We start from the raw sequence: 26,327 nt of genomic DNA on the forward strand, positions 1-26,327 counted from the left end.
TGTTTGAAATGGCTCCCAGCACTATGGGACTTAACTTCTGAGGTCATCAGTCCCCTATAACTTAGAACTACTTAAACCTAGCTAACCTCATGACATCACACACATCCATGCCCGAGGCAGGCTTCGAACTTGCGACCGTAGTGGTAGCGCGGTTCCAGACTGAAGCGCCTAGAACCGCTCGGTCACAACGGCCGGCTCAGATAGTATGTCCTGTCGATGGACTAATAACAGCGCATGTAATCTGATGTCAGAGAAACCGAAAACGGGAAGCCTACGGTACACTAATAATCAAGTAACTTTACCTGCACAAATTGTTCAAAATAGTGTCTCCCAGCGTCAGTGCAGGCTAGGAACGGGGAAAACCGACCGATTAAAAGCGATACCAGTATTTCAGTTGTGAATAATGGGTATTTTTTGGTATTTGTTTCGATTATAACAGGTGCTTTTATTTGTTGCTAATAACCAGGAAAAACACGAAATATCAATCAGCCGTAACAGCAATGCTAAAATTTTTGGTTTTTAGATAATACCTTTTTTTAAAAACGAGTAATTTTTACTCGTAAAATTTCCATTGCTTTGAAATATTGTGTCATTGTAGAAAGTGGGAAAAGCGATCAGTGCTATTTGAATAACAATGTCGATAGAAACGGAAAACAAGGACATGAGAATTGGTACAGCATTGCTGAGAGAATAATGCCCCTGTTACCGGGTGTCATGACCTATTGGATGATGTGCGTGTGCTTGCAGTGTGCTAAAGTTGCCCCATCTGGTCTATACGGTAGTGTCTCGCTGTCGCCGTCGGACAGTAGTTGACTCACAGAGTGGCACCATCACTGGTCTGGAAGTATTTTACGAAGTGCGGTATCAATAAAGTGCATTGCCCCATTTGCTCTAAAAGATTAAGAATGGCAGGAGCCACAACAATCTTGCGACTTTGTATAAGGAGGAAATTTGAAACGTAACAGTTCATTCATAGTTCACAATAAAAATAAAAAGTTGCTGAACTGTTGTCTGTGTTTACAAAATATGCCTTTATCTGTTTGTAGCTTTTGAAAATCGGCAGCCGCGCTGGATTAGCCGAGCGGTCTTCGGTGCTGCAGTCATGGACTGTGCGGTTGGTCCCGGCGGAGGTTCGAGTCCTCCCTCGGGCATGGGTGTGTGTGATTGTCCTTAGGATAATTTAGGTTAAGTAGTGTGTAAGCTTAGGCACTGATGACCTTAGCAGTTAAGTCCCATAAGATTTCACACACATTTGTGATGTACTGTCGATGTATCATAACGATTTGCGGATATAATTTTCGACTCTGTCGTTTCCGGACCAGGGTCCCTTACCTCAGATCCATACATTTACATTTTCCGCCCACACAGGTTTCGCATATGAGCGGAGGTAAAATAGTGACCAGTCACCAGACGAATTTTAAGATGCCCAGAAGAAATAAAAATCTTGTTTTCGATTTGTTTACAGCTGTTCATGCCGTTTCTCACAATCTCGTATCCACGCCTCTCGATCGTTGTACTATAAATTAGCTTTGAAATTTCTTCGCTGTATATCCTCCTCCACTTTATTTTTCCATTGTGCATAGTGTCTCCCTTTTTTAATTTTACCAACATTGTACTTTTTTTCATCCACCGTCATTGCCTAATTATCTCACGTGCCCTAACTAATATAAATCACTTTTTCCCACCACCTCGATTATGGACGTGGGCGCTTTCATTCACTTTCTGATTTCCGTAGTTGGGATCTTCTCCAGAAATCTGTTTGCACAGCTTCAAGTACCGGGTGATCAAAACGTCAGTATAAATTTGAAAACTTAATACACCACGGAATAATGTAGATAGAGTGGTAAAAATTGACACACATGCTTGGAATGAAATGGCGTTTTATTAGAACAAAAAAAAAAAAAAAACAAAGTTCACAAAATGTCCGACAGATGGCTCTGGACAGCAAAACGTTAGTGACTGAGCATGACAATCGTGTGTAAAAGGAGCTGTAATGACAGAGACAGAATCAGATGCGCCAGCAGTCGCAGCATGTTGACGCTACCTGAAAAGGCGCTTTTAGTGAAAGCTGTATTATCAGAATGGGGAATGTGCTAGTTCAGCGTTACGATCCTATCCCCTTAGGAAGGGGATTTAAACGGGTAAAGGTCCGTTGACAAATGCAGCTGTGGCGAGAATGATTTCGAAGTTCGAAGCCACGGATTGTTTAGACGATAGACCCCGTAGTGGCCGAACGAGCACAAGGCGGGATGCTGCTGAGACAATTCAGGAAGAAATGGATACTGTAGCGGGTTCGTCTATGCACGGGGAAGTCAGCGCTCGTGCAGTCGCACGTCGCACCGGCATTCCATACACTACTGTTTGGTTGGCACTTAGGCGTACCCTCCGATGCTATCCGTACAAAATCCATCGGCATCATGAACTGTTACCTGGCGATTTAGTGAAGCGGAGGGCATTTGCGTTGTGGGCTTTTCAAAAGATGGCGGAAGATGACGATTGGTTGAGTAACGTGTTGTGGACCGACGCTCATTTCACGCTCCGAGGGTCTGTCAACGCCCACAACTGCAGAATTTGGGCTACCGAAAATCCTAGAACTGTCGTAGAAACTCACATTGCACAACGAGAAAGTCACGGAATGGGTTGGATTTACAACATCTACCGTTATCGGGCCTTTTTTCTTCGAGAAAATGCGTGATTCTGGTTTTGTAGCTGCTACCGTGACGAGTGAGAGGTACGCCGATATGTTACAGAATCGCACCATCCCCAGCCTGGCTGATAAACACCTGCTGGAACGTAAGATGTTTATGAAGGATGGCGCTCCACCCCATATTGCTAGACGCGTAAAAGATCTCTTGCGCGCGTCGTTTGGTGATGATCATGTGCTCAGCCGCCACTTTCGTCATGCTTGGCCTCCCAGGTCCCCAGACCTCAGTCTGTGCGATTATTGGCTTTGGGGTTATCTGAAATCGCAAGTGTATCGTGATCGACCGACATCTCTAGGGATGCTGAAAGACAACATCCGACGCCAATGCTTCACTATAACTCCGGACATGCTTTACAGTGCTGTTCACAACATTATTCCTCGACTACAGCTATTGTTGACGAATGATGGTAGAAATATTGAGCATTTCCTGTAAAGAACATTATGTTTGCTTTGTCTCACTTTGTTATGCTAATTATTGCTATTCTGATCAGATGAAGCGCCATCTGTCGGACATTTTTTGAACTTTTGTATTTCTTTTTTTTTTTGTTCTAATAAAACCCTGTGTCATTCTAAGCATGTGTGTCAATTTGTACCTCTCTATCTACATTAATCCGTTATTTATTCAGTTTTCAAATTTATACTGACTTTTTGATCACCCGGTATTCTTCTATTTCGTTTTGTCGCTTCTCAGGAATCCGCTCCGCATAAACAAATTCTTTTTATTATTGTTCACATACGCTTTTTTATCTTTCTCTTTCTTCATGCTTTTTTTATCTTTCTCTTTCTTCATCTGACGAAAGGTAGGAATTCAGGTTATCGAATGCTTGTTTATCCTGTGTTGTCCTCTCCCTTAATTTTTGTTTACTGCAGATTTATATTACTGTGATGCCTCAATAGTTTATACATCTGCAAAGGCGTTCCGAAAATAACGCTTTCGATTTTTTAAATTCTGTTGTCAGTATCGGTTGAGATATTGATGTCATGTATATTATGCGGTCGACTTTCTCGTTTCATTAACGCAAGTTGTAATGCGTCGGCGCGTGAGAAACAGCGTGCTGTAATTGACTATCGAATCCGAATAGTTCGTCCACACATGAAGCACCCTCTGCTTCAGCATGCCAATGCCAGACCACACCCCTGCAACAACCGAACGCCTTGGGTCCACTGTTATCGATCATCCTCCATACAGTCCCGAATTGGGCCAATCAGTTTTCATGTTTCCAAAACTTGAAGAACATCTTAGACCCTATCCGTTTGATAGTCAAGAAGCGGTGTAAGCAGATGTTAGTTTGTGGCTCCGTCAAAAAAGTCAAACCTTCTACAGTTACGGTATCAATAAACTGGTCCTCTTCGGGAGGAACGGGTTCGTCGCTAGGGTGACTATTTTTGGAAATAAATAAGTAGACTTGAAGAAGAAAGATGTAGAATGCTGATAAAGTTTTGTATAAAACATTGCGGGACTTTCTGCGTGTTAGTTCAGGGTAAGACCTCGAGCTTTCGACGATTAGCTCCACTGTCTTCGTCAGGAGAAACTGACTGTCAAAGTAGCTGCTGTTGTGGCCTTAAGTAGCCCATAAACGGCCATTAATGCCACCACATCATCAGTTTTGATCGTCAGCTGCTCCTGACGAAGACGATGGAGGTAATCGTCGGAGGCTCGACGTTTTACCCAGAACTGGCATGGCAAGAAATCTGAGAATGAAACTTCCTGGCAGATTAAAACTGTGTGCCCGACCGAGACTCGAACTCGGGACCTTTGCCTTTCGCGGGCAAGTGCTCTACCAACTGAGCTACCGAAGCACGACTCACGGCCGGTACCCACAGCTTTACTTCTGCCAGTACCTCGTCTCCTACCTCCAGACGAGGTACTGGCAGAAGTAAAGCTGTGGGTACCGTGCGTGAGTCGTGCTTCGGTAGCTCAGTTGGTAGAGCACTTACCCGCGAAAGGCAAAGGTCCCGAGTTCGAGTCTCGGTCGGGCACACAGTTTTAATCTGCCAGGAAGTTTCATATCAGCGCACACTCCGCTGCAGAGTGAAAATTTCATTCTGAAATCTGAGAATGTTTTATACAACAGTGCTGCCGAGAAAGACTTTGTTATAGTTAATAATGTTTGTGCTATTTAAAAAGCTTGAAGTGTTTAAAAAAATGGGAGGCATTACTTTTCATACTTCCTATAGAGAGACAATTTGTTTTAGAAAAATTTATTGTTGGTATGGTCTTATTGTGTGCTGGTAAGATTTTCGTCATCATGTACTCTGTGTCATAGACATGCACAGCGAATGTCATTTGATCACTGGCGAATAATAAAATCGATAGGTTATCTTCATCTATGCCTAGGTCCGCTCCTACACACGTTTTCATCCATTCTTTAAGAACTTCGTTCACATAATATTTCGAGCAATTGCTAATCAGCACCCGAGTCTAAGTCCAATGGGTGGTCATATTGCTCGGGAGATTTATTTTCTATTATTGTCTCCAATCCCTCATCAACTTTTTTAACTGTAGCAATATATGAGGGTCACTCCAAAAGAAATGCACACTATTTTTATAAAAATACAGTTTTCATACTGCATGTGTGAAAGTTTTACAGTGTGTAGATACATCCTTCCCGCTTGTTTTCAAACTTAGTTCAACCTGTTCCCGTGAGTGGCGCCGTCACAGCATGTCTTCAAGATGGCTGCTACACTTGACGTTCGTCAGAAGCAACGTGCTGACATAGAATTACTGTGCTGTGAAAACGAGACAGTGGGAAACATCCACAAGAGGTTGAAGAAGGTGCATGGGGATGCTGCTGTCGATCGCAGTACAGTTAGTCGGTGGGCAAGCAGGTTACTTGATGAAAGCGGGCACGGCAATATTGAGGATTGTCCTCGCAGCGGCAGGCCTCGTACTGCACACGCTCCAGACAACATGCAGAGAGTTAACGAATTGGTGACTGCTGACAGACGCATCACAGTGAACGAATTGTCACGCTAAGCTGGGATAGGGGAAATAGAGTGTTGCAGAATACTGAAAGCGTTGGCGTTAAAAAAGGTTTGTGCCAGGTGGGTTCCCAGGATGTTGACAGTGGCTCACAAAGAAACAAGAAAAACGGTATGCAGCGAACTTTTGGAACAGTACGAGAATGGTCGAAATGAATTTCTTGGAAGGATTGTGACAGGTGATGAAACATGACTCCATCATTTTTCACCAGAGACGAAGAGGCAATCAATGGAGTGGCATCGTGCAAATTCGCCCAATAAAAAAAATTCAAAACCACTCCTTCTGCTGAAAAAGTTATGGCTACAGTGTTTTTCGATTCCGAAGGACTCTTGCTTGTGGACATCATGCCAAGTGGAACCACCATAAATTCTGATGCATATGTGACGATACTGAAGAAACTTCAAGCTCGACTGAGTCGTGTTCGACCACATCGGCAAAAGCAGGATGTTTTGCTGTTGGACGACAATGCACGGCCACATGTCAGTCAAAACACCATGGAAGCGATCCCAAAACTTGGATGGATAACACTGAAACACTCGCCTTACAGTCCTGACCTGGGTCTATGTGACTATCATCTCTGAGAAACTGAAAGACCCTCTTCATGGAACAAGGTTTGAAGATGATGACTCCCTTGTGCACGCTGCCAAACAGTGGCTCCAACAGATTGGCCCAGAGTTTTACCGAGCGGGTATACAGGTGCTGGTTCCAAGATGGCGTAAGGCAATTGGGAGGGATGGAAATTATGTGGAGGAAATGAAAATATTGTTCCCAAAGGGTGTATCTATACACTGTAAAACTTTCGAACATGTAGAATAAAAGATGGATTTAAAAAAAAATAGTGTGCATTTCTTTTCGGGTGATCCTCGTATGTCTTATTTATTACGCTCTAGTGAAGATATCTATATAGATTCTTCATTGGTATGGTTTCGAATGCTTTCTGTAAATCTATAAAATTTATATATGTGTCTCTTCCCTTTGCTCTTCTTTTCTCATTTACCTCTTTTATGGTAATTATGTAATCTATAAAGGAATTCGCCTTTCCGAGAAAAACACGCCTCGTGTTCTTGTTACATCACGCCGCGCGCTCTCCGTCCACTGCCTCGGTCTGCGTCTGGAAACAGCAGCAGGTGCCGCCATACCGGTTTTGCTGTCTTATATGCAGTACTTGCATGACTTCGTGACGATGCAAGATCCTCGCTCCTGGGCTGCTTCTTGTTTTTCGTCAGTGAGTCGCCCTTGAGGGCGCTGCCGCTCGTAGCACGTCTGTTCTCCAAGGATGCTCCACCTGCCTAGAGCCCACTGCTAACCGCCAGAGCCGAACTGCCAGCCATCCCATGTTGTTCTTTACCGACAGGGCGGCACGGATCTCGTTGTCGTCAGAGGACAAGCCACATAAAGTGTACGAGCGCGACGACTCGGAAGGAAGAAACAAAAGCTAGCGTGCACCGTCGTTCCGCCATCGAGGTCACCAGAGAGAGACAGAGAGCACAAACGCATTTGAACGAGGATGGAGCAGGTAGCCGGTCGCTGCTCTATCTAAGGAGCCATCGTCTGATTCGCCTTTAATGATTTTATATCCGACACCGAAACGGCTTTATCCGGATAGCCGGCGGGTATATTCGTGTTGTGCGGAGTTATGATACTGCACGGGGTGAACCCGATCTCCACCGAGATTGTTCAGGATTATTTTCTGTGTATCTATACTGTGACCAGAACTTCACCGAAAAACTTTCAGAGGTTTGTGAGGGTACGAGATTTTCTAAACATTTTGTAGACAAAGTTTTTGGAAATAAATCATTTCGTCGATTGAGGTTAAAGTCTCGTACCAGTTTCGAATATAAATGAACAAGCTTTATTAGCAGAAGTTCTATTCGCCTGTTTATCCAGATAAATCAAGCAGAACTTAATAGTTTAATTATTATCTAAGAGATTTATTGAGGTGCAAGACTTGTTTCGTATGTACTTTTATGTCCTATTTGTCTCAGATAGATACCAAAAGCGTTAAAGCTGTACTTCGCCTCATGCCTTGCAAAGTAATCGGAGGCCGCTAAGAATCTTCTGCGCGAACCGTGGGGGTCAAAGAATACCAACGACCAGAAGATTATAACAATAATGTGCAATATATGCTGGTATAATGATACTCTTGTTTTTCTTCGTAAGTTTGAAGTCTCTTAAAAACGAGTTGCACCTAGATCATTAACTTCTAATCATGATTCGTAATTAAACGCATAATAAAAGCCTGAAGAGCGAACCGTTGGGGTCAAAGAATACCAACGACCAGAAGATTATAACAATAATGTGCAATATATGCTGGTATAATGATACTCTTGTTTTTCTTCGTAAGTTTGAAGTTTGTTAAAAACGAGTTGCACCTAGATCATTAACTTCTAATCATGATTCGTAATTAAACGCATAATAAAAGCCTGAAGAGTTTTCAACGATTCGGGAGTTTGCAGACTTCTCGGAGCTGAATACTAGCGACGAGGTAACTTATGAACTAAATGAATCCTTGCAGCTTGTACAGTGATACCTTCTGTGTATTTTGAAAGAAGGGGCTCGTTACAGAGTTACACCATTTCGTTTTGTTTCTTGCCCCGGTTACCTTTGTATGTCTATTGCACGCAGAGGAAACGTCGACGGTATGTGCTGCGAATCTTGTTTGAAAGCAAAATTGTTGCATTCTCTCACTGAGCTTGCTGTTGACAACACTGACGCCCACTTTACTCTTCACCCTCAATCTTGCATTCAGCACAACTCTGTACTTTCTGGTTTGATTTTCTGGCGGTGTTAGTTGTACGTTAACAGTAGTATTCAGCAACATGTATATGTTTGCTGATAAAGAGTTGGCTGATGTGCGCATCGTTTACAGAAAAGCGGCACAACAACGCTATGCTGAGCAGTTTGCAGCGACGGCAACCACGTCACATTAGTCTTGCACGTGTATGTCGGAGACTACGAAAACCCAGGTACTGTCATGTTAAAATTGAAGATGATGGCAGTGCGAAGTATGCTGGAACATCTGATCAGAAAGAAAATTGGTTTTCTCTGATTGGTGACAACCGTGACACCAGCAGTTGTCGCGTTGTATGAGCTCTGAACACAAATCAAGCAACTGTTTTGAGAATCTTACATTAACAACAATTGCACCTGTATAACCAACAGAACGTGCAGTCATTGCAGCCAACGAACTTCCCATATCGAGTAGCGTTTGCAGATTGGTTCCAACAACAATGTACAGAGAACCCCGATTTTTCTGCTTTCTTGTTGTTTACAGACGAGCCCACGTTTACAAGACAGGGCGTTTACAACAATAGAAACAACCACGCAAGGAATGTCGAAACCTACACGCACTGGTGAGTCGATCCTCCAACGCAATTTGTACAAGTTCTGAATGTACAGGGTTGTAATGTCAAAGACTGTGAGATTGGACCTCACGTACGTCCAAATAAACGGAACGGAGGCTCGAAAAAGTCCTCCCTTGAGTCCCACAATACTTAAAGTATGTGTTGCTGAGGATTCGTCAGCTTATTTGGTTTCAACATGAGCTAGGGACTCTTTGCACTGAATGTTAGCATCCTTATTTACGTAGAGTTTAGACGACAATGGACTGGTCGTGGTGGTTCTATTCATGAGCTAGCTCGGATACTAACCTGATACGAATGGACTTACTCCGAGGGTATGTGAAGAGCCTAGTTTATGAGGCTCCAGTCGAACATGGACCTGATTACTAGAAGTGTTGTGGCAGCAGAAGTAATACCCGAAACTGATGACATTCTTGAGCGAGTTGTTGATGCGATGATGTGTCACTGTACTCTCTAGCGTGATCATGGTGGACGGCACTTTTGAACAATAGCTGCAAGGGAACAGTTCTGCGTTTGGTACGTACTATACTGTACACCGACATGAGAGATTGATCAAAATTTGATAAAACTGTGTGTGTCTCGTCTGAGGGTTGCCGCTTTTCTTTATGTTTTATGTTGCTCTTTTTGGTGGCTGTATATTACGGGTTTTTTGTTGTTGTTGTGAGGGCATTTTCACAGAAATAAAGGTAATGGCATAACGAACTGAAAAGATCATTATTAAATTTTTACTCTGTAACGAGCCACCTGAAATCACGGGCACGTTATACCACTGAACAACCTCGAAAATTTTGTCGGTGGAGTCAGATTTCACAGTGTCCATCTGATATTGGCTACACATTTTTAGTATAATAACTGGGTAGTTGCTAGAAATACGCTACGGTCGCAGGTTCGAATCCTCCCTCGGTCATGGATGTGTGTGATGTCCCTAGGTGAGTTAGGTTTAAGTAGTTCTAAGTTCTAGGGGACTGATGACCTTAGCAGTTAAGTCCCATAGTTTTTTTTTCTTTGTGCTCAGAGCCATTTGAACCATTTTTTTACTAGAATTAGAATTAGATGCACTTGGACTTACAAGACTAGACTTGCACCGAATACAAAGTACAAGTTAGGTACAGAGTAATTTAGAAAACTTCATGCGTTTTCGGTATAGGCATGAAACTCGGAAGTGACTAGAGTAACAGTGAGTCTGTATTACATCAGTGGAGAGTTTTCATTCACTTCATTTTATTTTAATTTAACATATTTACCATGTTAGTTTTCCGGTCTCGTAAACTGACATACGGCGGGGAGTGCAGTGTGCTGACCACATGCACCTCAATATCCACATCCAGTGACGCCTGTGCGCTGAGGATGACATGGCCGCCGGTCGGTACCGTTGGGCCTTCCAAGGCCTGTTCGGGCGGAGTTAGGTTTAGTTTCAGTTGATTATGTTAGTTTAAATATTATTTTCTACCTTAAATAACATTAATTTTAAAAATGACCAATGACCTCCTTCGCGCATATGATCACTGTCTCTGTAAAGCTGCCCGTTGTAGGGTCCTTTCGATGGCAAACTGATTTTTTTTAAAAGGAGGGGACCAACGTAGGATGTTTGCATATAAACCAATAATACAATGTGACTAATCTCTCAATAAAAAATGTGACTCACTTATAACCTTTCAATAACTGACTGTGAATTTAAACTGGTAAATTTTGGACGTCAGCAGCGCTGCGTCATGGCCCTGAAAGATCATTCTGAATAAAAAATGAAAATTCTTACCTCAATAAGGTCGCCGGTTAACGAATATATATCTGCTCCTATAAGAAATTTTTCTGGCACACCCCAGTGCAACGCTGGCCGATAGATTTGTCATGTATAAAAAGAAACAACTGATTTTTCTTTACAATAATCGGGATGACCATGGATAGGAGAAATTAATAAATTCTTTAAATTGAGATGAATGATTGTCAGAAGTTAATTTTTATAAGAAAGATTATTATTAAGAGATTTTTTTAAAAACATTTACATGGGACTTGATATAACAATAGTACATATGCGCGAGGCTGCTTTTACCTTATACTACAACCCTCAGGCACCGCCATCGCTCCACACGACCAGCCCAGCCAACACGATACACCAGACTGTTAGCAACTACTTACTCCTACTGCTGACAACGCTGCTCTCTGGTCTGAGATTCTCTTATAGCTTACATATCGCAGGCAGCGCGTGAGCAATCCATCGAAATTACATCTGCTCGAGTGCGCTAGCAACAAATTCCTTAATCATGGACCTCTTACAACCCTAGAGATGATTTGGACTGCAAATGGGGAAATCCGTCGACAGAAGCGACTTTGACAAAGGACAGGTTATTATTACGCAGAGCCTGTGACCGAGTTTCTCGAAAACGGCGAAGCTGGCCGAATGTTCACGTGGTACTGTCGTGAGCATCTTCGGAAAGAGGTAGGACAGTGAAAATTACCACTAGGCGCTAAATGGTTGGACGTCACAGAAGGTGGGATTCGGAGGCTTGTCTGCTCTGTAAAGTAGGACAGGTGGTGATCTGTGGTATCTCTGCCGAAAGAGGACATCGTTGGTGCACACCCAAGTGTTTCGGAGCACATCATTCGTCGTATATTGTTGAACAGGAAGCTCTGCAGCAGACCACCACTACGTGTTCACATGTTGACCCAATGCCATCGTTATTTTCGATTACAGTGGCCTCAGTAACATTGGGATTCGACTGTAGATCAATGGAAACGTATCGGCTCTTCGGGTGAATCACATTTTTTACTACACTAGGTCGCTGGTCGTCTACACAAACGCCGTCATCGAGGTCACCGGTGGCTTGAAAGGTGCAGAGCACCACGGACGCAGGCCGATGGAAGCAGTATTATGCTATGGGAGACATTCTTCTGCGCTTGCATAGGAGAGAGTCACCTGTATCCCTTTATGCTTGATGTCTTCTCCAATGGCGATATCATCTTTCAGCAGTATAATTGTCTGCGTCTCGGAACCAGAACCGTGCTACAGTAGTTTGAGGAGCATTATAGTGAACTAACGTTGATGTTTTGGCGACCAAATTCACCTGATGTAAATCCTATAGAACCCATATGGGTCGCTATAGAGCACCATAACCGCGTACTCAAATCAGCGGCAAGTTATTTGTGCGAATTGTATGACCCGTGCATAGACATCTAATGTCATACCTCTACAAACCTACCAATAAACTGTCAGATCTCTGATACATTGCTACTTGTGTCAAATGTTTTAGGAAACCATGAAAAATTTAATCCCATCACTCCAAGATTCTCATTAATCTCTGCGCCTGCTCTCTTGATCTAAAGCAGAGAATGCACGAACTAAAGCACAGGTAACAAACCCCACCTTTTTATATCAGTCAACAAGAGATACCCATGCAATTGGGACATATCATGTGTAGAAATTGAGACGATGTTGAAAGGCAGCCACTTTGCCGTGAACGCCTTTCACAAATCGCGCAGCCACATGCCATACTCCGCTCACTTGCAATCCACAGGCGGTCAGTCACCAGCCGACTCTGTCAGGCGGATCGAAACGTCTCTGCACGAAGGAAAGGGCATTTACTGCTTGTAGGAACGGCACAGCTTTTGTAAGTAGGCTGTTTAGGTTTTTTTATTGGTAACGCCACGTAGCGCTCTGAAAATCACTGGCTGTGCTGTGTGCAGTCTATGGCTAGTTTGCATTGTTGTCTGCCATCGTAGTGTTGGGCAGATGGATGTGAACAGCGCGTAACGATGCGCAGTTGGAGGCGAGCCGCCAGCAGTGGTGGATGTGAGGAGAGAAATGGCGGAGTTTCGAAATTTGTAAGACTGGATGCCATGAACTGCTATATACATCATGACTTTTGACCACTGTTGAGGTAAATACATTGTTTGTTCTCTATTAAAATCTTTCATTTGCTAACTATACCTATCAGTAATTAGTGCCTTCCGTAGTTCGAATCTTTTATTTAGCTAGCAGTATTGGCTCTCGCTGTATTGTAGTAGTTCGAGAAACCAAGATTTTTGTGAGGTAAGTGATTTGTGAAACGTATAGGTTAATGTTAGTCAGGGCCATTTTTTTGTAGGGAGTTTTGAAAGTCAGATTTCGTTGCGCTAAAAATATTGCGTGTCAGTTTAAGCACAGTTATGTATAATTTTTCTAAGGGGGCGTTTCATATGTCGACCCTTAGCCCAGGATACCTCACTGGAATCTTCTGATTTTTTCTTGTAGTTTGTGTAATTAGTGTAGCTTTTGTTTATTGCTAGCGCGTAATTATAGAGAGAATTTCCTTTGTAGTTGTAGTTTTTCATTGTTATATAGCAAAACAGTTGTGGCATGCATGTAGATTTGCACCAAGTATTTCGCAGCTGCGCTTGCAATTAACTAGATATTATTTGCTATGTTAATGTGTTCTCTTATTTTTGCTATTCAAATTGTGTTTTTCTGTGTTATCGTGTGAAATATTGTGACAATAATGGCGTGTGAAAAACGTAATACTAGGCTCCAAAGTAAACTGAGAAATGACAGTGAAGACGAAAGTAGTGTGTTAGCGCCACCATGTAGTGAATTAACTAATGTTCAAAGTAGTAATTTGGTAATAGTGCATAGGGAAATGGAGCGGGCTGCAAATAATGGTGTAGGCAGTGAAAAAATTAGTGAACAGGGAAGCATTATCGACCGATCGGTCGGCAACAGCTCGCCTCAGGAATCCGAAATGACAGGACACGCATTTGAGTGATTAATTTTGTACTTAAACCACTTATTTTTCAAGATTTTTCAATTACAAAGAAAGTTTTCCGTGATACATTTCATTCCATTGCTGTAATCTGTAACTCCTGAGGGTATAATTACATTAATCCTCAGGGGGGTACACGCTTACTTTGTGTACCATGTGTTTGGCAAGCACAAGGAGCCCTAGCTAATATGGTATTTGCTTATACAACTTTACACATCGGTACCATATTTCTCTAACACATAATTACACAGGTATCTGATCATTTAACTGAGAGAGACAAACATTATTTACTACGTCAGTGACACATCTTCACGCAATTACGCAGGTGGATAACTTCACACTTATGAAATTGTATTTTGTCTGTACTGTGTGAACCCTTCATATTTTTCGGAACCATTGTGATAATATGAGAGCTTAGAACGATGTATTTGGTGTAAGATCATGATTTTTAAAGTACGTTTGAGATAGCTGACACTATTGAAATGAGCAGAGAACTTTTTTTTAGGTTTTGAAATTATTGGAGGAAGCTACGACGATTTTGAGATTTTGACTGAGGTGTTATGATGTTATTATTAAGACGCCGATGTGAATTATGCTGCTGAGGTATGTTTAAGCTGATACTATATGAGTTATTTGGTTATGCTACATATATGTTTTGATGAAATATTGAAGAGGTGTCGACGAATATGTATATGTGTAATAAGGTAAGGAATAATGAGTAGTGGTTAGGGACTCTGGTTAGTGAAAAAGGATGTTGGAAACCGAGAATCTACTTTAAGAGTTATGAAATGTATGTAAATGTGTGAATGTATTTCGGTAAGGAAGTTAAGTGGCCACCTGCACATAATGCGTCGTGGGCACCCAGCTGCACGACAGACGCCTTGAAAAAACCATTAGTGTGTGCCTGTCAGAGGCACAGGTGGAGAGAAAAAAAAGAGGCCATTATCCTCGCTATTGACATTCCTTTGTAGAAAGCATCGTAAATACAACACCCTCAAACTTGAAAACATGATTACACTGTAGAGTTCTTAATTTATGATATTTACTGAAATGAAATGATGAGAAACGTTTCATGTCTATTGTCTTGCTAGTTGGAAGATTGTTTACTGCATTATGAAATGCCTTATGGCTAGCGAATGACGTTTCACGCCTTGCTTTGCCTATTTTGTTTAATATCTAGTTTCTAGCTGCACTGCATTATTGGTTAAATTAAAATTTTATAGATGTACTAATATAAATATTTTCTGTCTACAGATCCAGTATATAATAATAATGTGATATACTTCCAAAAAAATGAGGGAGCACAAAAAAGACATTTCCCTGCACTGGAACTGCATACATAATTTTCTTTTCAAGTACATGGTAATTTATTTCATAGAATAAGTTTTTGTGGTGCACCATTTTAATTATATAGACATGAAGATGTGAATATACATTTCCCTTATCTGCATTGTTGTCTTCTTGTGTACTATTTTTTCTGCTTGTGAGTTTGTCATGTTTAGGTATAAGTTATTACATTTATTGCTGCTTGCTTTGCTTACTTGCATTTTTTTGTCATTGCTGTTTGTATTAATTGTTTTGTGCTGCTGTATTGCCTCGTCCCTTAGTTAAGCATCTGAGCTCAGTAGATTTTAAGTTAGCTTAAGAGGGGGTAGACTATATAAGAGAATGAGTTGCGATGAATTGGAAGAAAAGCATTGAGAAGCTACACTCCTGGAAATTGAAATAAGAACATCGTGAATTCATTGTCCCAGGAAGGGGAAACTTTATTGACACATTCCTGGGGTCAGATACATCACATGATCACACTGACAGAACCACAGGCACATAGACACAGGCAACAGAGCATGCACAATGTCGGCACTAGTACAGTGTATATCCACCTTTCGCAGCAATGCAGGCTGCTATTCTCCCATGGAGACGATCGTAGAGATGCTGGATGTAGTCCTGTGGAACGGCTTGCCATGCCATTTCCACTTGGCGCCTCAGTTGGACCAGCGTTCGTGCTGGACGTGCAGACCGCGTGAGACGACGCTTCATCTAGTCCCAAACATGCTCAATGGGGGACAGATCTGGAGATCTTGCTGGCCAGGGTAGATGACTTACACCTTCTAGAGCACGTTGGGTGGCACGGGATACATGCGGACGTGCATTGTCCTGTTGGAACAGTAAGTTCCCTTGCCGGTCTAGGAATGGTAGAACGATGGGTTCGATGACGGTTTGGATGTACCGTGCACTATTCAGTGTCTCCTCGACGATCACCAGAGGTGTACGGCCAGTGTAGGAGATAGCTCCCCACACCATGATGCCAGGTGTTGGCCCTGTGTGCCTCGGTCGTATGCAGTCCTGATTGTGGCGCTCACCTGCACGGCGCCAAACACGCATACGACCATCATTGGCACCAAGGCACAAGCGACTCTCATCACTGAAGACGACACGTCTCCATTCGTCCCTCCATTCACGCCTGTCGCGACACCACTGGAGGCGGGCTGCACGATGTAGGGGCGTGAGCGGAAGACGGCCTAACGGTGTGCGGGACCGTAGTCCAGCTTCATGGAGACGGTTGCGAATGGTTCTCGCCGATACCCCAGGAGCAACAGTGTCCCTAATTTGCTGGGAAGTGGCGGTGCGGTCCCCTACGGCACTGCGTAGGATCCTACGGTCTTGGCGTGCATCCGTGCGTCGCTGCGGTCCGGTCCCAGGTCGACGGGCACGTGCACCTTCCGCCGACCACTGGCGACAACATCGATGTACTGTGGAGACCTGACGCCCCACGTGTTGAGCAATTCGGCGGTACGTCCACCCGGCCTCCCGCATGCCCACTATACGCCCTCGCTCAAAGTCCGTCAACTGCACATACGGTTCACGTCCACGCTGTCGCGGCATGCTACCAGTGTTAAAGGCTGCGATGGAGCTCAGTATGCCACAGCAAACTGGCCGACACTGAGGGCGGCGGTGCACAAATGCTGCGCAGCTAGCGCCATTCGACGGCCAACACCGCGGTTCCTGGTGTGTCCACTGTGCCGTGCGTGTGATCATTGCTTGTACAGCCCTCTCGCAGTGTCCGGAGCAAGCATGGTGGGTCTGACACACCGGTGTCAATGTGTTCTTTTTTCCATTTCCAGGAGTGTATAAGGAAATGGTTTGGCCAAAAAAGTAGTGTACAGTGGAGAAAAACTATTTTTGAAAGAGGATGTGAACAGAATACAGAAAGCATGCTTGGATAGGATTTTTTTTGGCTGGAGCAAATGTTGAAATAAGAGGGGCGATCTATGGAATGAACTCTTGGGTTGGATTTTGTAAAGCCTGTATTACTGCAAATTTTATCTGTACTATTATGTTCTTTAATGATATATTTTGTACCTTTGATATTGTATTATCATGTTATAAAATTGTAATTGACACCAGTTCGTCAAATTAAGTAACTTGTAAATTACATTTCACTGCACATGTTTCTGTTGGTCATAGTATATGGACAATGGTTTATGGACTTGCTGTATTCTCCGCAAGACTCTTCGATGGTGATTGTGCACCTGCACAGTCGCAACAGATGGACTACAGTGGGTCTGAATCTTTGATGGCCCACCAATACCATTATTTCTACAAGGACTGCAGTGGGTCTGCACCTTTGGTGGCCCACCAATACCGTAATCTCTACCTGGACGACAGTGGGTCTACTCTGTGATGACCAACCCACCAATATTCTTCAAAACTTCGACTGTCTCTGCTGTGGGTTTGCTCTGTTGTGGCCCATTACCTGTCAGCATGTGAAGAGTCAGCACTGTCTTTCCGTTGGAAGGACAACACTACTTCTTCAAGACTGCATGGAAATCCACTACTTCCATGTGCATTTTCTTTTACTGCTCAGATATTGAGCAAAATCACTGCTATTTTACTGTGATGAACGATCAGGACTGTCTTTATGGACTGTGAGAAAATTTTAGCTTTTGACCAACATTGTATCGATAAGTGTGTGCATTTCATTTCTTTGTTATTCTAATTATGAAAAATTTTGTCAAATCATTACTATCCACTGCCCAAAACAATTTGTAAAATTTTTTGTGGGGAGCATGGGGGCTATATAAGTAGGCTGTTTAGGTTTTTTTATTGGTAACGCCACGTAGCGCTCTGAAAATCACTGGCTGTGCTGTGTGCAGTCTGTGGCTAGTTTGCATTGTTGTCTGCCATCGTAGTGTTGGGCAGATGGATGTGAACAGCGCGTAACGATGCGCAGTTGGAGGCGAGCCGCCAGCAGTGGTGGATGTGAGGAGAGAAATGGTGGAGTTTTGAAATTTGTAAGACTGGATGCCATAAACTGCTATATACATTATGACTTTTGATCACTATTGAGGTAAATACATTGTTTGTTCTCTATTAAAATCTTTCATTTGCTAACTATACCTATCAGTGGTTAGTGCCTTCCGTAGTTTGAATCTTTTATTTAGCTAGCAGTATTGGCGCTCGCTGTATTGCAGTAGTTCGAGTAACCAAGATTTTTGTGAGGTAAGTGATTTGTGAAACGTATAGGTTAATGTTAGTCAGGGCCATTCTTTTGTAGGGAGTTTTGAAAGTCAGATTGCGTTGTGCTAAAAATATTGCGTGTCAGTTTAAGCACAGTAATGTACAATTTTTCTAAGGGGACGTTTTACTTTGACCAGTGCTAGCCAATGAGAGTGTTAGGCACGTATTTTGCTATTGTCGCCTCATACAGTTTGAAGCACAAAGAATTCTCTCTTCTAGGGCAAAACACTGGAGCAGAAGTGATTCAGACTCTAGTCTTGGTTTCATGTCATCAAATTTTTACATGATACTTTAATAAACATTCAGACGGACATAGGCTACACATTTTTAACATACGTAGCACAGAAGAATATATTTTAAATTTATACTACTTTAATAATGACAAGACGACGTCTAACTTTGTTACAAAAAAATCTTGACAGTTCTTCACTGATTTACTTCCAGTATTCACAAAGTACTCTAATAAATGTCTGGACAGACATAAACTACATATTTTCTTAATTTATTTGCTCTACAGGGTGTACAAAAGTCAGGGAACAATTTCAAGTATTTATTGCGCAAGAACAAAACATTGTACAGATGTCATACATATTGCATTTTGGGGAGAAACTCTGAAAGTTTTTCTTACAAACATTCGATATGTTAACCATGAGACGTTAGTACTGTAATCAGATTCTTGCCATACCTGTCCCAGCATGGCATCGTCGACTGTGGCAGTCGCTTCCTGTATTCTCTCCCGGAGCTCTGCTACATCACGTGGTAGAGACGGTACGTACACCACATCTTTAATGTTTCTCCACAGAAAAAAGTCACACGGAGTGAGATCTGGTGATCGGGGAGGCCATTTCACGAAACAGCTGTCTCCTTCTGTAGCACGGACGATTCATCGATGCGGCAGCTTCGTGTTCAGGTACGCAGCTCCGTGTTCAGGTACCCACAAACTTCACGATAAAAATGGGATGGAGTCACATCCTGCTGAAAGATAAACGGAGAGTGGAATTTCATTTGAGGCATCAGCCATTGCTGCAACATGTCCAAGTGTTATAGGCCCTCTATTATTCCTGATCTATATTAACGACATAGGAGACAATCTGAGTAGCTGTCTTAGATTTTTGCAGATGATGCTGTCATTTACCGTCCTGTAAAGCCATCAGATGATCAGAATGACTTGCAAAATGATGTAAATAAGATATCTGTACGCCGCGAAAAGTGGCAGTTGACCCTGAATAAAGAAAAGTGTGAAGTTATTCACATGAGTACTAAAAGAAATCAGGTAAATTTCGATTACGCGATAAGCCACACAAATCCGAGGGCTGTAAATTCAACTAAATACTTAGGGATTACAATTACAAATAACCTAAATTGGAAATATCACGTAGACAGTATTGTGGGTAGAGCAAACCAAAGACTGTGATCATTGGCAGAACACTTAGAAGGTGCAACAGTTCTACCAAAGAGTCTGCTTATACTAAGCTTGTCTGCTCTATTCTGGAGTATTGCTGTGCGGTGTAGGATCCTCATCAGGTGGGATTGACAGATGACATCGAAAAAGTACAAAGAAGGGCAGCTCGTTTTGTATTATCGCAAAATAGGGGAAACAGTGTCACAGACATGATACGTGAATTGGAGTGGCAATCATTAAAAAACAATTTCTCATGAAATTTCAATCACCAGTTTTCTCCTCCGATGGCGAAAAAATTCTGCTGCCACCCACCTTCATAGGGAGAAATGATCATCACGATAAAATAAGGGAAATCAGGGCTCGCACAGAAAAATTTAAGTGCTCGTTTTTCCCGCATGCCATTAGATAGTTAAGAGTGGAACGGTAGAGAGACAGCATGAAGGTGGTTCATTGAACCCTCAGCCAGGCACTTTGTTATGAATATCAGAGTAATCACGTAGATGTGGATGTAGAAGTAGGAATATCTAGTGCCAGTGGTCTCGGCGAAAAAGAATGGCCCTTACAGTTTTCGACGTGACAATAAACAAAAAACATTTGCCTTTGGGGACTCACGCTCAAATTCAATGGATTCGTGTGGATGCTTTGTACCCCAGATTCGACAGTTATGCCTGTTCACTTTTCCATTAGTGTGAAAAGTGGCTTCGTTGCTAAAAATTAAGCGATCAACAATGCCATCTCCATCCTCATTCAGCTGTTGCAACTGCCAACAAAACTCAAAACGTTTGTCTTTGTCGTCGTCATTGAGCTACTGCTCCAGCTACAGTTTGAATGGTTTCACAGACAGCTTCTGTCGCAGGACTTTACACACTGCCATTGGAGCCATCTCGATTTCACGGGATGCACGACGCACCGATTTCTTTGGACTCCTTATAAATGTTTATTGTACGCTCTCCACATCCACTTCACTCACACTGGGATGTCCACTTCTCTTTGCCGGGCACAAGCAACCCATCGTAATGTATTTGTTGTGCCGGTGGTAAATGGTCTTCCTTGTTGGTGGCTTCTTACCGTACTTGGTTCTAAACAACTTTGAACAGCTATAGCACACTTCTTTTGTCGAACTCCAACACACAGAAAGCTCGCTCCACACCTGAACTCGCTATGTTTGCGTCTAGCGCTGCCTACCGGCAAATTACTAAAGTGCGCTGTGGTGGTATACATGAAAAAAAAAAAAAAAAAAAAAAAAACTTTCAGGATTTCTCTTCAAAATGACATAGATACGATATCTGTACAATGTTTCGTTCTTGTGCAATAAATAATTGAAAGTGTTCCCAGACTTTATGTACACCCTGTATATGTGTGTATATTCTCCAGGGGAAACATTGTTAACTAAAATATCTTGAAGGAGTTTTACCAATCTACTTCAGACTTTTACACAATAATTAATCTTTGGATGTACATAGGCTACATAGGTGGTCGGAAATTCCCCTTTCAAACTTCTAGGACTTGTAGAGGGTAGTGAGTACAGAACATTTTGAATAGGAACCCATGACCGGAATCGTATCGTTTCCGTTATACAACAGTTTCAATTCAGACGTGTACCTCGTCAACGTCTGCGCAGGGCAAGAGAAACGTCTCAGAGTTCCCTGTCGTGGTATGCAACAGGGTAGACCCGATAACGTGTACTACGTCAAACGCTCCCCAGATCTCACTTATTGTCCGCTTTGGTGTGAGACCGAGTCAATACCTGTCCATCACCGATAGAGGAAACATGGTGCATTTCACGTTTGCGGAATACACAGACATGGCGAAGAGCTGTTAGGGCAGCTGTATCACGAACGTTTTCCACACCGTCACACTCCATCGCACAAACTGTTTGCCCAAGTTACACAACGGCTACGAGAAACGGGTACCTTCATCGTGAGGAGGCAGGACTGTGGTGCTCCACGGCGACGCCGCACTCCCGAATTTGAAGAAGGTGTACTGCGTCGCATTGAAGATAGCCCGTCAACGAGTTCGTGAACAATTTCGCGTGCAATGGCTGTTATTCACAATACCGTCTAGGACGTCCTGCGTGGGCAACAATTACGTCCATACCACTTACAAAGGGTACACGCTATGGGTCCAGCAGACTCTCCACAACGCGTCACCTTCTGCACATGGTTCCTGTACCGTTGCATCGACGCGCCCCTGTTTCCACGTCGAGTTCTCTTCACAGATGAATGTAGGTTCACAAGGGATTGTGTTCCGAATGCTCGAAATAGCCATGTCTGGGCGGACGAAAGCCCTCATGCCACGCACGTTCAGGGATTTCAAGACAGGTTTGGAATTAACGTGTGGATAGGTATTCTGGACGGTCATGTGATTGGACCATACCTCCTTCCATCCTAGCTCACGGGTCCCACATACTTAGTCTTCCTACAACACGTACTGGATCCGTTCTTGGAAGCTGAATGTCCGTCAGGAAATGTGGTTTCAGCATGATGCAGCACCACCTCACTTTTCACTGGCTCTCCAGAGACATCTCAACAGAGGGTATGGTGAAAGATGGATAGGCCGTGGTGGTCCAGCCGCGTGGCCGCCACGATCGCCGGATTTAACTCCTATGGATTACTTGTGGGGTCGTTTGAAGAGCCCAATTTATGAGACACCTGTAGAAGAGACAGAGGAAGATCTGCTGGCACGAGTTCTAACAGCTGCACAAGACACTGAAGAGACACCAGGCTGGATGGAGACAGTGTACCAGAACATGCTTCGGAGGTACAATTTGTGTAACAACGTTGGTGGTCGCCACATCGAGCCGCTCTTGTAATGCACCAGTACGTTGCGGCTGGTGCCGCAGATGCTGAGTTGTTGTCATCTAATGTAAACCATAAGGTGAAAAAGCGTAATAACGGAACGAGTCGGTATTCTTTTCAAATGGATTGCAACAAATGTACTGGGTCTTGCCTGTGTACATTCCTCACATGGCTGTGGATGAGATAATCATCTGCACTGAAACTGTCGTAGAACGGAAACGATACGTTTCTGGACGTGGGTTCTTATTCAAAATGTTATGTATTCACTACCCTCTACAGGTCCTGGGCCGCCAGTTGTGGCCGAGCGGTTCTAGGCGCTTCAGTCTAGAACTGTGCGACCGCTATGGTCGCAGGTTCGAATCCTGCCTCGGGCATGGATGTGTGTGACGTCCTTATGTTAGTTAGGTTTAAGTAGTTCTAAGTTCTAGGGGACTGATGACCTCAGAAGTTAAGTCTCACAGTGCTCAGAGCCATTTGAACCAGTTGAACGTAGCTAAAACATGCAGGAACAGCGCAGCTGGTGAGTAATCACACATATGCTCCAAATAATGCTTTGGAATTGTCCAGTCCTTGTTGTCACATACTCTAAGACCAAAAACACGTCGTTCCACGAAGTAATTATCTGAATTGAACGGCAATCAATAGATGTCATGTACATACACAAAAAAAATGATTACAGTTTCGGAAAAATGGAATAATTTGTTCAAGAGAAAGAGCTTCGCAAATTGAGCAAGTCAATAATGCGTTGGTCAAATTCTGGCCTTATACAAGCAGTTATTCGGCTTGGCATTCATTGATAAAGTTGTTGGATGTCCTGAAGGTTACCGTGCCAAATACTGTCGGTTTGGCCCACTAGATCGTCAAAATCCTGAGACGTTTGGAGAACCCTGACCATAACGCTGCAAACGTTGTTAACTGAAAAGAGATCTGGTCACCTTGATAGCAAAGGTAAGGTTTAGCAGGCACGAAGGCAGGCAGTATAAACTCTCGCCATGTGCGAGCGGGCATTATATTGCTGAAATTTGGCCCAGAATGACTTGCCATGAAGTGCAACAAAACGGGGAATAGAATATCGTCGACGTGTCGCTCTGCTGGAAGGACACCGCGGATGACAACCAAGGGGTCCTGCTAGGAAATGGAATGGCATCCATGACCATCACTCAAGGTTGTCGGGCCGTATGGCAGGCGACAGTCAGGTTGGTATCCCACGCTGTCCGTGGCGTCACCAGACACGTTTTCAGTGGTCATCGGGGCTCAGTTCGAAGCGGGTCTCATCACTAAAGACAATTCTACTTCAGTCAATGACATTCCAGGCAGAAGACGTGTCTGGAGACGCCCTGGTCAGCGATAGGATACGAACCTGACTGTCACCCGCCATACGGTCCGACAACCAGGAGTGACAGTCTGGGGTGGCATTCCACTTCACAGCAGGACCCTTTGGTTGTCATCCTTGGTGCCCCTACAGCACAGCGGTAAGTCGACGATGTTCTACACCACCGTTTTGTTGCGCTTCATGGCAAGCCATTCTGGGTTTACGTTTCAGCAAGATAGCGCCTGCCCGCATACTGCGAGTGTCTCTACTGATTGTCTTCGTGCTTGGCAAATCCCACCTTGGGCAGCAAGGCCGCCGGATCACTTCCTAACTGAGAACTTATGGAGCACTGTAAACATGAACCTTTCAACCAGCTCGGGATTTTGACTATTGTCGCTCAATTTGTGAAGCTCTTTCTCTTGTAATAAAACGTCAATTTTTTTCTTAAATTGAAATTATTTGCTCGTCTGTACATGTAGATCACATCTACCGATTTCCGTCCTATTCGGATAATTTCTTCGTGTTGAGTGATTTTTTTTGTCTTACAATTAGAGTGTACATTATTTTCTGAGCTAGATAAATAAGAAAGATTCTGCATGCCACGATCTATGAGGACCGCCATTGTGCATTCATTGTCGGTATCAGCGCGGTTGGTAACTATTCCTGTCTTTTCGTATCATCTCCTGGCAAACATGTGTGACGCTCTTGCCAGTTCGAGTTCACCCAGGGTTATCGCTTCAGTTTTGGCAGTGAGATATGTCGCTGGAAGTGTGTGAAGCTATGCGGTGTGTCCCATTTACAATAAATCCCAACTAGTAACGCCAGGAGTATATTTCGGAACTACAATAACCAAGTAACACTGCAGCGACAGATAATGAGAAACATGTTCTTTACACTCCAATGTAAAAGATCAATGTAAAAGAACAAATCAGTCTCCGCAAAGCCGCAGACTAATTTCACTGCTCAGTATGATTTACAAGCTTTTAGAGAGATTACACTGTAACAGTATCAGCACTGAGATACTTAAACAAATCTAAATTGAACGGGCAAGATTTCGCCCTCATAAACAACATTCATAGAAACAGGCTACCAAAAACAACTGAAAATCTCACCTTACAGCAAGATGCGACGCTGTTCGAAGACAGTATGTGATTTTAAAACTCACGAAAGCGATCCCCTGCAAAACGATCTTCAGCCTGATCATTGCAATGCTTTCTAATAGATGCTTGCAAGTGATCGTTAATAATAGACTGAGCACTCAACAACGGTTTTTCCGCAGTGATCTGTTTTGGCTCTCCTGTCATGCAGCCATAATATAGTTGGCATGCCCGAAACCACCGCACAGAAGTGTGGATATGCTGACGACTAGGCTTTGGCAGTATGTTTTAAAGATATAGAGAACACTGAAGATATCTTTGCGAAGACCCAAAAGTTATTGGAAAGTATTTGTGTCATAGGAGACTGCAACCCACTGTCACAAAGACAGAAGTTTCTACATTCTACCTCAATATAAAGTTAGCGAACAGTGAACTCAGTATTTACTTTGAGAACAAATTACTGCCAAATATTCGACGTCCAAGATATGTAGGTGTTACTCTGGATAGATCATCGAGCCTTAAGAATCATTCGTCAAACACAGCTGCCAAATTTAGAACTCGCAACTACACTTCGGTGGCACTTAATAATGGGGATCTTCATGCATCACGCTTCGATCATCAGCTTTCAGGTCTAGTCTGTGCGGTACCAGAATATTGTGCACCAGTTTGGCTCACTGGTAATCGCTCTAGTCGCCCTGGCGTGCAACTAAATCAAACTCTGCCCTTATAACAGGCAGAATAAAAGCTACCCCAATCTATAGGCTATCCGCACTAAGCTCTTCCACATCTACGACGAAAGAAATCACTTATCGGCAAACTCGTATAAAGATTGAGAAAAACCACCTTCTACAAATCCTCCAAAACATCCCCGACAGAGAAGGGAAGAGACTGTGGTCTAAACATCCATCCCTAAATAGTGGAACAATTTTTAATGAAAATTGATTCAACCAAACTGTTCAGTGGAAAGAGTAGTGGACAAAACAGCCATCCGCTACCTTCCATGAAATCCCTTCCCTCACCACCACACCAACTGGATTTGATAAACCTCGCAGAATCTGGTGTACCATAAATAGAACTCGAGCAAACTGTGGGAGGTGTGCTGAGTCGTTGTACAGATAGGAAAGTAACTTCCACCAAGTATGGCTGTGGAACTGCTAAGCAAATCTTTAAACATGTAGTTGACGGTTGCCCACTGACAGCCTTCACTGGTGGCCACTCCGAGTTCTTTCGTGCTACCGAAAATGCGGTAGAATATACACTGAAGAGCCAAAGAAAGTGGTACACCTGCATAATATCGTGTAGGGCCCCCGCGAGCACGCAGAAGTGCTGCAAAATGACTTGGCATGGACTCGACTAATGTCTGAAGTAGTGCTGGAGGGAACTGACACCATGTATCCTGCAGTGCTGTCCATCAA

Source organism: Schistocerca gregaria, chromosome 2 (genome assembly GCF_023897955.1).
Source record: "Schistocerca gregaria isolate iqSchGreg1 chromosome 2, iqSchGreg1.2, whole genome shotgun sequence".
NCBI lineage: Eukaryota > Metazoa > Arthropoda > Insecta > Orthoptera > Acrididae > Schistocerca > Schistocerca gregaria.